Raw genomic sequence first — 14,149 nt, 5'->3', positions numbered from 1 at the left:
ATATATATATATATATATATATATATGTATACTAGTAAAAGTACCCGCAGTTGCCTGAGTGCAAAACAACCTACAGAAAATGGACTTTGATTTTGGAAAGTATGATAGGTTATGAAAAGGAAGGGTTGTAAAGTGATAGTTTCCAATTTGGGGATATTAAAACCAAAGCAAAATATGAGGAAGTAAAAATAAAATAGATACCCTCCATAATTTCTTATACCGTAACTGTTTACACTGAGACACTTATCCCAATATTATCTGGATCTATATTAAAAACCTGGTTAAAATTTGTGACATATTTCCATTCTATGGAGATGAGGCGCGAACCAACACTCAATAATTTATTATACTATATTTCTTCAAACTGAAACATAAGTATCAAAGTATACTTACGCAGATAGATATAAAAATTCTTTATGAAATTTTGTTCCACTAACAATTCTATGGAGGCCAGGACTGAAAACAGACCCCACAATTTTATTATACCATCCCTATTTAAGTTTTTAATGAATCATCATTATGCAGCATGAAACATACCCATTTCTGTTTCTCGATACATCTTCTATCATTATATGTAATCAGTTTCCTATAATATTTGACCATAGATGAGCCTATTCGTTACCAGACACACACATAGACGTTCAGCTTTATATATACATACATATATATATATATACATATATATATATATATATATATATATATATATATATATATATGTGTGTGTGTGTATGTGTGTTATGAAACTATTTATTCGGATGTTTTTTTGTGATTAAGTAATTTTTACTTTTCGTACATCAGAAATGCTTATTTTTAAACAATTCTAATTTGCAAAAAAATTTAAACGCTGAAAATGTAATTTATTTCATTATCTTCCTTTTCATTTATTCATCAATCGTATTTATTATGTCAGAATTCTTTGAATGATATATAGTCGCAATCTACAACCAATGATAATATTGGATACGATCAACTTACTTTCTCGAATTATTATAATTAGTAAAATCGCATATGCCAACATTTGTCAGCAAAACATGTTGTTACCTGAATAAACATATATACACCATTGGAAAAATGATAGTTCAATAAACATTTAACCAATAAGGAGTAAAAACATTACTTTCTTACATAAGGAACACCTATTGTTGTTTTATTTGAAAAGGATTCAAATTTGCAATATATTACAAATAAAAATCGCTGTATAACCTTTTTGCTTACATTTCTTCATCTTTTTTTGAAAAAGCTTCCAACATAAAATAACAAAAATTACATAAATATCTAAAACTACGGATTATAAAACTACAATTTACGCATTTAGTTCCAAAATATTTACAACGATTGTTATTTGTACTATATTGCAAATTCTAATCGTTTTCAAGCAAAACAACATGTTATTTTTCTTAAACGAGTTTATTTAAATGGTATTTCATTTTTTTTAAAAATGCTAATATCGCCAGAAAATGTCTGAATATGAATTAGCATGTATGTTTCTACATATGGCAGAATATCAATTTGTCTAGAACCCAAACCTATTTATTATATCTAAAAATCTTCAGACACCCAAACTATCACCACACCCATAAACATACTGTGAGTAATTCCCCTTCGAACGGCGGATAAAAGTTTATACCAAAAATCAATTTCTGATATAGTAGTGGATTTCTGATATCCGGTGACACTTATACCTACATAGAGCGCGCCTGCACAAAAGAGAGAAAAAAATACTTATTTATTTTTGATTGAACAATTTTTTAACAATATGCATAGAACATTACAAAACATATGAAGTATGAATACGCATGGACATTTATACGTCTTTCCTTTACTTCAAACCAATACAATATTCTTTTATTTTTAATCATAAATATCATTACTGTGATAGACATAGAGAGGACCTACCTTAGAAACGGGCGGGAATCTCTCGGCAGTAGGATGAAAGACAGAAAAAGAAAAAAAAGAGACCCAAGATGGCGGCTGTTGTCTTTTGAAACCTCCGGTCGCACGTAGGTCTCTTAAACGACAATAAATAAGGGCATAAAAAGAGTATAATCCTATATATACAAACCTATTGCAACGTTAAACAGCAAAATGTTCTCAACTTAAAATACGCCTTGCCAGGAGCAGGATGTTGGATATAAAAAAACAACAACACAAAACAAACAAAAAACACAGAATATACGTGCAATAATTCATAAATTATCCCAACTCTGTTCATTGGACTGGGTAATTTTATTGTAACATAGGGCTATACACTGTCGATTAAATTTTCAATGAAAACCAACAACTTAATGTGTATTATCGTAAGCTTTAGTAACTGCCTCTCTCCTCACATATCTTCACTGGTATAGCCTTATATTATACGATCATGAATTATAACTATTTGAACCATTTTATTCCTTACATAGTGACTTATGCAATCATAGACGGTGTCATATAATATGTATAATTATTTTCTTATGCAACATTTGTGAGTTTGAGCTGACGAAATTAAACTATATATATATATATATATATATATATATATATATATATATATATATATATATATATATATATAGTTTAATTCCGTCAGCTCAAACTCACAAATGTTGCATAAGAAAATAATTATTTATTCTTCAATGGACAGACTAACTGTATTTTATTAGATTTTATTTGCAAGATGTTGCACATAAATGCCAACCTATATTTGCAAAATGTGTTGCATAACAATCATATTTTTGAGTTTATTTCGTTTGTAGTAATATAGAGTTGTTTTTATGTAGCTTACGTTAAATCTATTCGTGTGTAACATACAGTTATTGAATGAGTATTATTGTTCCTTTAAGTGTTGATTTCGAAACTTAGACACTGATTGATTATGGTCATCATCATCATCATCATCATCATCATCATCATCATCATCATCATCATCATCAACAACAACACCACCACCACAACCACCACCACCACCACCACCACCACCATCATCGTGTTCGTTTTCGTCGTCCTGGTTTCCCGGGATGCTTAACATCAAACTTCACAAGATTTTTCCCGTTACCTCTCTTTTTTTCTTTCCTTTTTTTCTTTTCTTTTATTTTTCTTTAATGGTGGAATCCCGTGCGTCCTGAGTCCATCTTTTCCTGCTCGAATGAGATAATCTTCTGAACCCTTCCAGAGAACAACTTTATATAGATCCCGTTCGTGGTGTAGCATACAATGACCTCTCAAGTAATACTCATTTTTTTTGCAGTTGCGACAGTACGATTGAGACGTCTTCGTATAATAATCGTTTTCATTGTGTTTTTTTTTTCAAGCTATATTAAAAAATATATGATATAATACTTCAGTTTTATATAATACTAGCCTGAATGCCCGGCGTTGCCCGAATGTTTGGAGGGGTGTGTTGAGCAGAAAAATGTAGTAGTAGGCAGGCAGGTAGTACTTACACCACGAAGGACGCAAAGAACGTGAAAAAAGTAACGTCTTTGCTGTTGTGTGTATCGCCAAACCGGAAGTCGTCAGGGTTTAAATTAAGCCTAGTTAATCGAAAAGGGGGGGCATGGCTTTCGAAAATATTGACAAAAAAGCAAGCCCGCTTTGTGGAAATGTGCCCAGGTGAGGGTGAAGGACTTAATGTTTTTAGCCAATTTTCAATATTTTTCGTTCAAAGAGTCGAGCTTCAAAACAATACCGATCTCGTGTAAATCCATTGCCTCTATCGAAAGTTTTAGGCAGGCATGCAAACATACATTTAAACAGACAGGGGAGACTTATAATATAGACTAGGGGAGGTGCCTGGCGCTGCCCGGCTGTTTAGAGGCGTGTGTGAGTTAGAGGGGTAGATAAAAACAACTCGTTAAAAAAAAAACCTTGGCGAGTGTTTGGAGGTGTAAAAGAAAAGAACGTTCTAGTAAGAAAGTTATGCTCGAAATATGGTTCTATAGACTTGGAACGAACCAAAAATTACATTTATATATATATATATATATATATATATATATATATATATATATTAGCAGAAGTACCCGTCGTTAACTGGGTTCAAAAAAAGTCTACGGAACATGGATGTGATTGATGAAAGTATGAGAGGTTATGTAAACAGATAGGTTTTGATACTCCAAAATTTTACCCTAAGCAAAACATGATGAAAGTAAAAATAATTTTCGCGAAAATATATATTTTTTATATCAACTTTATTTCCATTCGTAGTCAAGTCTGACCAACAAAATGATGTTTCCTTACAAAGAGAAAATGTTATATATATAATAATATAAATATACAAGAAATAAATGTTACCATATTAAATAAAAGTTACTTTTATGTAGAAAAGGGCATTGGTTTGTATTTTAAGTGGTTTGTAAAAAAAAAAATTAATTCACGAACCGGTTTTTAAAAAAATCAAAATGTCAGCGACTTGGAAATGGAGAGCTCCGTTTTCTGTTTGAAGTAGGGGAACCTGAGCATTCTGTGTTAACAATTTAAGAGATTTCCGTCAACGTAAGGAATATTTATGAATATATTTTAATGTTTTCCGTTGTTTTGTGCTTGAGGAATATTCGATGATGGCATTTGTAGTTTATATGAAAATTGATTTAAGAAGTTATCGCCTCAAATTTCGTTTTAATTTCGGTTCGCTGAAATTATTTCAAGTAAAGAGCATTAAAAACTATTTCAAAGCAAAAAAAACATGAACTGAACTTTTATTGACTATGGTAACACTTATTTCTTTTATATTTATTTTTTCTGGTAGTCGTTTGTTGGCTTTTCTTCTGAACACTCTTACTAAATAACATCGACGAAATATCGAAAAGAAAAAAACAAAAACAGTTTTGAAAAATAATGAAGCTTTACTTACTTTAGTAAAATAATCCGAAACAGCAAAATGGGATATTAAAAAAGTAAACACGTAATTACTCTACTTTTTAAAAGCAAAGAATCAATATAAATATGATTAAGAAGTAAATGGCGCCCTTTTTAGCAGAACAGCTTTGTTTCAGTTTTACAATATTGAACGGTGTAGTATTGCACCGTTGTATTCAGGGTTGCACTATTGTAATGTAAATAACACGCAGAAAGGGTTGTAAACAGCTGAAATACTTCTAGTACACTGACAAAAACAAGCTTAAACAGATTTATAAATAAAAATTAAAAAAAAAGTTGTGTAAATGTTTTTAAAAACACACGTAATCACGTGAGCAGGATTGCTCCTTCTTTTGACACGATATCAAGTAACGTTCTTATTTTTATTATTGATCTATTTATCTATTTTCGAGTGTCACGTGCAAGTAAAGAAGAATAAAACAGAGTTATGCAAAATTTGTGTCGAGAATTTTCTAAAGTTCCGACTTATTTTGTTTTTGGCTTTCACTTTAATAAGAACGTGAATTCATGAGGTGAATTTATTCGACACAATATGATCCAACTCAAAAAATAAATAAAAGCTAATGTGAATAAAGATAAAAGTAAATGTGTTATTGTGGACCCTTACCCCTTTTGTAAAAACCCTGTTAACCTTTGTGACATATTAACATTCTATGGAGGTCAGAGGCCATCGAACACCCAATAATTTTATTATACCATTTGTTTTTCCAAACTGAAACATAATTATCAAAGTATACTTACGCTAATAGATATGAAAAGTCTTTGTAAAAGTTTGTGCCATATTTTCATGGAGTACAGGAGCAAACTCAGAACACATAACTTTATTATGTCATTCCTATTTAAGTTGAAACATACTCATAAAAGTATTCTTATGTACATCTATATAAAAAATCCGTGTAAACGCTTTTTTTTTCATTTTTTATTTCCATACTTTGAGGGCCAACAGCGAACGACGACCCCACAATTTTTATGAACCACCGTTCTGCCAGATCAAACATAGTCATTCCTGATCCTCGATACATCTTCTATCACCATATGTAATAATTTTTTTTTTTAAATAGTCAATAATATAGGAGCTTATTCGTGACCACACACACACACACACACTCACACCCACACGCACATACACACTCACGCAGGCACAGACGTTCAGCTATATATATATATATATATATATATATATATATATATATATATATATATATATAAAAGAAAACGCGGTTGTGTCCGTGTGTCTGTGTGCGTGTACATTTCCCTACGCAATCTCTGTCAAATTGCAGTCGGCAGACTCGAAATTTTATATACAGGTTAATGAGATTTGAGAGAATATTTGTAATCCGTTTTCGGCCAGAAATTCCGCTGTTAAAAAGTCAAAGTCCAACGAGTTGACGCTTGTGAACTTTACCAATCTCCTCCGCCAATTTGGGTCTAAACACTTGTAATTTTAGATATAGATTCCCTGGACATGGTTCCAACTTAATAACTTTATTTGAACCCAAAACAATAAATGTTAAGATGTCACACTAGAAGTAAAATTTAAAAAAAATATGACCGCTGCGGTCTCTAACAAAGTACTCAGACAATTTCTGGTCTCACCCTTTCAAATATTACGTAAAGGGTATTTAGAGATAAGGCAAGCTTTTTAATCTGTTTGGGTCGAAAATTTAAGCTTCTGAGAGATCAAATTTCAAATTATTTGACCTTTGTGGTGTCTAGCAAACTACTCACTGAATTTGGAGTCTATTTATTTAAAATTTACACAAAAGTGGTATTCAGACAGACGGCAATTATTTTACTAAGTTTTTTGGCGATAATTCGGCTGTAAAATGGCAAAGTTGAAAGAGTTGACCTTTGCCGATTCTACGAAATTTCCCCGGCAATGTTGGGTCTGGAGTCATGAAATTTTTTGGACATAGATAAAATTTAATATTTTGATTTGTGATCAAAATAATTACTGTCAAGGGGTCAAAATTGGCGACCAATTTATTAAAATAAAAAATACCCCCGCGGTCTCTACGAAATTACTCAGACAATTTTGGTTTGAAATAGTTGAAATTTTACATAAAGTGTATTCACACGTATGGCAAGTTATGAACAGCACATAGGGTCCGACAAAAGATTGGCGGAATTGCTAGTATATATACATATATATATTTATATATATTTGTTAATGTTCATTGTAACCCAGGTATAAGAACTTTGGATCTAAGTTCAACACGGAAATTGAGCGCCGTTGGAATAGCATACAAAATCGCTTATATACAAATTAGACCGTGCGCGCGCACACACACACTTTATATATATATATATATATATATATATATATATATATATATATATATATATATATATATATATATGAGAGCAAACACTTAATAAACATGTTAAAAAACACTTTGAAAAAGAGTTAAAAAGAAAACATTTGGTAAGTGGATAGTCCTTAATCCGCGAAGTTTCGAAGAAATAGTTTCCTTCTCATCAGAGGGTAGGAATTAGCAAAATTCGGTATCGGATCTTGCATACAAAAGTATTTGATGAAACTACAAGTCAAAGATCTTACTTGATAACAAACAGTGACGCAGAGGGCATACGGTGAAGAAAAAGGTGTTTACAGAGGAATGAATTGTTTGGTGAAAGGTAAATAATCCAATGACGGTAAAATAAAAAAAAATACAATTCCAATAAAGTTAATTGAGTTTCCATTTGCACAAATAAATCCAAGGAAATCACGTAATTGGAAGATGGTCCAAAATAATCCAAAATACCGAAATCATTTATTTAATATATATATATATATATATATATATATATATATATATATATATATATATATATATATGAGACTACTGTATTTAATCGAATAAATTCATATACGAAAGCATTATTGTATGCGAAAACTTTAAGTATTTACTTTAACAGTATTCAATACATAGGTAGAGCAATATATTTCTTTATAACTTACTATATATATGTATATATATGTATATATATATGTGTATTTATATATATATGTATATATATATGTGTGTGTGTGTATGTATGTGTGTGCGCGCGCGTGTCGAGAGAGAGAAAGAGTTGAGACAGAGATTCATAGAACGTACATTTTCATGAAGTATGTTGTATATAAAATGTGAATATGATACTCATCACATAAACGCATTTTTCTGGCTATTTTGTTTTTGTTTAAAAAATATAAAGAATGTTGGATATATTTAGATATTTTAGCCAAGTAGATAAATCGTTATTCCGCCGAAAAGTGTTGGAAGATATGTATGCAGAATGTATTACAAAATGTATATATAGTATATATATATATATATATATATATATATATATATATATATATACATATATATATATATGTGTGTGTATATATAATCATAAGCATATATATATACATATATATATATATATATATATATATATATATATATATATATTGGATTTAAATGATAAACAACTTACCATGAACAATGCTGAAACATACGAGGCGTTAACTTTTGAAAGCTAATGCCTTGGGGTAAAATATTTAGCGAAGAACTAAGAGAACATGTTTCAGGAATCCAAAAGTATAAAACGCACAAATACTTTTATTGAATACGAAAAATATCCCCGAGAAAAATTCAGTTACGGAAAATGTATGCTATAAAGAATACTTGCTGTGTTTAACCTTACTTTTCACATAAAACCGTGTCATGTTTAACACATGCATGCATTTAATTTTATTTTTGAAAAATATATGGAATGTAAAATACGCAAGGATACATCAATGTAGGTATTTTATGTAATACCTACATTTCTCAAATCGGAATAGTCAAACACTTGACTTTCTCCTCCCACTATGGTGTAATTTAGAAACCCGCGGATATATCATAGACTTATCAAATGCTTTGGATAGGTTTCGCGTAGCATGGAAGTTCTGAAGGATGTGAATGTGAAACTTGGAAGAAGATATAGTAGTATATTATACACATAAAAAATCAATCTTTGCGTCTTCCAATGATATTTAAACAGTTTTTCATGTTGTTCTTTGTTCGGGGCTAGCTTCTTTATAGAATACTTTTTAATTAACACATTTAGAGAGGCGCCCCCATCTCTGTAAGCATATATAACGTTGTTACTTTTACATTAATATCCATTGAAAACGCATATAAAATAGCTGATTACGAGGATTTCAGACGCAATTCAGATCAATATTAATTAAAAATATTAAGTATTAAGTTTTATTTGACAATCTGATGCTCTTGGAAAATGTATTACGTTTTTTTTAAGACGATGTAACTTCGTATGTGCAAGATCTACTATTTTAAATGTTTAACAGTTTATTTATATGGAATGTATATATATATATATATATATATATATATATATATATACATATATATATATATATATATATATATACTTCAGAAAAATTATCCACAATCACTTGATATGGAAACCTGTGATTATAAGTTATGCAATATATTACTGGTAGTAATATTCCCTAAATGTTATCCTAACTAAATAAGAATTGCTCGATATACACACAGAGCAAATTAATCAAATTTTAGTCATCTAATGAATTTAAAAATATATGCCAAATATTTGAGGTTAAGATCAAATATTTTTATTATTTTATGTAAGAGAAAGTATAAAATAGAAATATTTTAACTCGTTATCTTGTAGGATTTCGATGTCTACAATCTATTCAGAGGAGAAAATATTAGCAAATCGTTATAATGCTTTACACCGTATTTTCTAAAATCAGTGAGACATGGAAACTCACAATTACAAATTGATTGAGTAATTAAAAGTCATAGATTAAGGGAAGTTAAAGAAAAGGATATAAACGTTAACATTTAAATCGCATGGTAAAATCCAAGGTGAATGTCCTTGAAAGCAGTGTGGTAAAATGATCCAAACTGTATTTTGAGTAATCAACATCACAATGTTATGATCCGAATTAGACATATTCATGGAGCAATTCTCCTTTGTTTATATAATGGGTCCGATAAAAAGGTGTTTTCATATAGACGCCCAGTAATTATAAATTGATATATTTAATATGTTTTTAAGTATTGAACATGAGCTTAAATTTCTACTAAGAAATAAATTTCAAATTATTAATAAAATTAAAAATTAAATCCTCTTTAGCAGACAGGCATACAATATGAGAGTAACTGAAGTGATACGAAAAACGAAATATAAAGAACAGAAACTCCTTGCGTGTAATAAAAAAACGATTATGAGATAATATAAAATAAAATAAAATAGAACGGGAGGGAAGCGCACGTATTAATGCATGGGGAGATATAGAAAAAAGAAAAAAAGAAAGAAAATAATAATGAATAAATAGAGGGGGATACATAGAGAGAGAGAGAGAGAGAGAGAGAGAGAGAGAGAGAGAGAGAGGAACATGAACTACGTAGACAAATCCATAAACCATTATAATTTAAGTGGCAGGTCGCGAAATTAGGTCAGGAATCTTACGTGAGTCCAAACATATGAAAGAAAGAAAAAATAGAAGAGAAAGCAAATTAATAACAATGCATGTAAAACAGAAACCAACCGCTTAAACTAATTTATTTTAAATCAATCCAGTCAACTCCAAATAATATTATATATATATATATATATATATATATATATATATATATATATATATATATATATATATATCTTTTTTTTACAATTTTACAAAATTAAGACGGAACAAGAGCCCTTGTTGAGTTCGCTGTGTTTTTAAGATTGGAAAAAAGAAGAATTCGTTAGCGTATAAATATATCAATCATTAGTTAATATAGGTGCTACACGACCTATAAAGAACACCTGAACTGCTACCTAACTAATATTCCCAAATGCATGAGAGTTTCAGGAAATTTAACTTAAGGGAACAGCGAGGATACTAAAATAAGCTCTCGGTTGTTTTTGATAAAATAAAGCAGGCGGATGTTGATGGTTAACGTGTAATTGAGCTACATATAGGACGGTTAAACCTTATATAATGTAAGGAAATTTACGACGTAATTGTTTTAATCTATGAATCTCTAAAATACGCCCCCAAAGATACACCAGTGAACGTTTTTTTCTTGCTATCTGAAAAAAATATATACGGCCACATATAAAGCAACAGAAAAGAAAAAAAATCAAAAATATATAACTGTAATTATCAGAAAGTGAAAGTTTTCTAAACAAAAAAAAATCGTAAGCCAACACTCAATAATAATGAACCTCACCTTCCCTCTACTCTCGTAGATGTAAGAAAAAGTATATAAGGAAACGAAAAATGCAAGAAATGTGGAGTATATTGTATCTGATTCTATTTTTAATGTTTTCTTATTGGTTAAAATGTACTCGAGATAATTACAGGACGCTAAAACCGTATACCGTATATTATGTAAATCCTAGGAATTGGAAATGACATGGGTAATTTTAAAGTGAAAAAATAATTTATAGCAGGGTGTGATGACATGTGTAATTTTAAATTGAGAAAAGGTGTATTACATTGTGTCGATTGAACTGCCGTAGTAAATCCAATAGTCGGATTGTTATGGCGGAGAAATCTGTATTTTTGAATAGCGAAGTGTACAGGTAGTTGTAAGTGTATGAGTGTACGATCCACAAAATATCGGTGTCAAGTAAATATTTTTATAATAGTTATGTAGGTAGTCGGTCCTGTTTAGCAGATTGGGAGGACGTTTCACTTAGAGGTGGATATATGAGTTCCCTCATATTAAGATATTGGTAGTCCTGATGACGTTGCTGCAAGGAAATTAGATAATGATTGATTATATGTAATAAATATGTCGGTCACGGCGTTCATAAGTTACATAAGATGGAGTGTAAAATTTTAGACAAAATAACTCCGTGTGTTGCAGCAAACATGGCAAACTTATCGTAATTTGGTCTTGAGGGGAAAATCTGCTATCAAATTATTATATAGGGGATATTAATCAAGCCCTAACAGCTACACACCAAACAAAAGTATATCTCTAATATTATTCGTTGACTACTGAGCGAAGTTTATATGTAAAAGAAAACATTAAAAACGTTGTTTAACTTAGAAATATATATCTGAGCAGACGTCTTGCCTATACATTACGCCAAAATAGACCTGCCAAATTCCATTTTCGTTTCGATTTTTATTTCTTAGCAGCTATTTTTCCCAGAAAAAATAAAATCAACTTTGTTTCACGAAACAAACAAAAAAAAACATATATTTAGTTACAAGAATGTAAGTGATTCCAGAATAGATTGGTTTGGAGAAAAAATAGTCGTTTATTTGTAATAAAGTCCAATTAATGAACTTCTGGTTTTGTTTTCATATAACAAATAACTGTCAATTCGGAATTTTTAAGAGTTGTGTAATTTTTTACAATTTCTATTATGTTTATTTGTACACAAAACTGTAAAATAAAACATTAAATAATCCCACGTTGATTTTTTACAAAAACAAAAAAAATCACTTTTTGGCATCGCCCTGTCATATTTTCTGGCTTCAAAGCGGATATGATCGCTTGAGAAAAACATGCACTGGCAGAATGAATAACAAAAAAAAAAAATAAAAACACTTTCCCATCCAAATAAATGTCAATGAAAACGAATTTCCTATTGGTAAAAACACAGAATAAATCAATATTATTACCTTCTATCGAACATTTTTACGAACACTAAACTGGCAAAAACGCGAGAAGAAAATTGAATTTTCGGAATAAAATCATTTCTGTTATATGTGCACATGAATTTAGGATATTCTTGTAAAATGTGCGTGATAAAATAGTTAGACTGTGAATATATATATATATATATATATATATATATATATATATATATATATATATATATATATATATATATTCACAAATTTATATTTGGAAACACACACTTATACCCACACAAGAAGACAAAATAATACTCAGAGACACACATATTGTGTGTGTATGTATGTATGTATATATGTATGTATATATATATACATATATATATATATATGCGTACATATATATGCATATATATACGTACGCATATATATACAAATATTTACATGTATATACATACATATGCATATATACACACATGTATTTGCATATATATGCATACATAGACATACACATACCCACATACACACAGATACACACACACACACACACATATATATATATATATATATATATATAATGTAATATTCTCCCGCAAATCTGTAATTTGTCTAGGTAAATACGACTAAGTTTTATTTTTTTTCAGAGTCTACACGTAAATCTATGGGCTAAATGAAAAGATAGTGCGCAATTAAATTAAAATTTACATTAAACCAATCGACCAAAAGTAATAGAATCAAACTATTAATGCGATAATAATAATAATAATAATAATAATAATAATAATAATAATAATAATAATAATCAATATAATAAATAATGATAAGGATAATAATAATAATGATGATGATAATAATAATAATAATAATAACAATAATAACAATAAAATATAAACCTCAAATACATGTCCTTAATAATTTTTTTTTTTAAATTGTACTACTACATCAAGATATACAAAACGTGTAATTATGGATTTTCATATCAATTAAAATAAAACAACAACATTCATATAATACATATATTGCTTGCACGACGACAACCCTCTCGAGAACATTATTATATAATATTTTTTACAATAGTGCAATCAAACGACACCTTATCTGCCACAACAAAAAAATGAAAATCAACAGAAATGCAAAATATACAACAGCAAATACTTAAATTTTGTACCGAAAAATTGTTCATAAAGTTACAATTACTAGAAGCAATACAAAGACTTTTTAAAAACAAGAAAAAACATCTAAAGCCACATATTAACCGAATTGCATTGAATACCGTCTATAATAACAACCGTATTCGAAAATTGAAAACGAAACAAAATAAATTCTACTACATATAGTGCTTTCTCTTCATCTTGAAAAACAACAAGTCAATTAAAAAAAAATAAAAATATGGATAATATTCGAATTGAACATATTTCTAAAATAAAATGCATGCATTTTTTGTTATTGAACATAAGATCTACTGAAGAAAATTTTAGGACCTTATAAAAATTTTATCGATGACAAAGTCCTGGTAGTCACACATATCAGTACGTTGAGTTTTTCGTTCACTGTCAGAAGCACAACATACCAGTTATCAGATAACTTAATATAAACCCGACCTCGCATCTATAAAACTAGTGGGGTAAGTACAGTTATTTATGTTAATGCTATATACATATATATATATATATATATATATATATATATATATATATATATATATAG

The 14,149-nt window shown here is 29.3% G+C and overlaps 1 protein-coding gene across 14 annotated transcripts in view; it reads left to right on the top strand.

The window, feature by feature from the left end:
- The window catches only part of LOC145297622 (FMRFamide receptor-like), a 1,184,367-nt gene that overhangs the window by 440,473 nt on the left and 729,745 nt on the right, over positions 1–14,149 (top strand). The window lies entirely within an intron of this gene.

Source organism: Euprymna scolopes, chromosome 18 (genome assembly GCF_053919585.1).
Source record: "Euprymna scolopes isolate OS-2025 chromosome 18, ASM5391958v1, whole genome shotgun sequence".
Lineage (NCBI taxonomy): Eukaryota > Metazoa > Mollusca > Cephalopoda > Sepiida > Sepiolidae > Euprymna > Euprymna scolopes.
The sequence above is the reverse complement of the archived record's forward strand: the minus strand, read 5'-3'. Positions and strand labels throughout refer to the sequence as shown.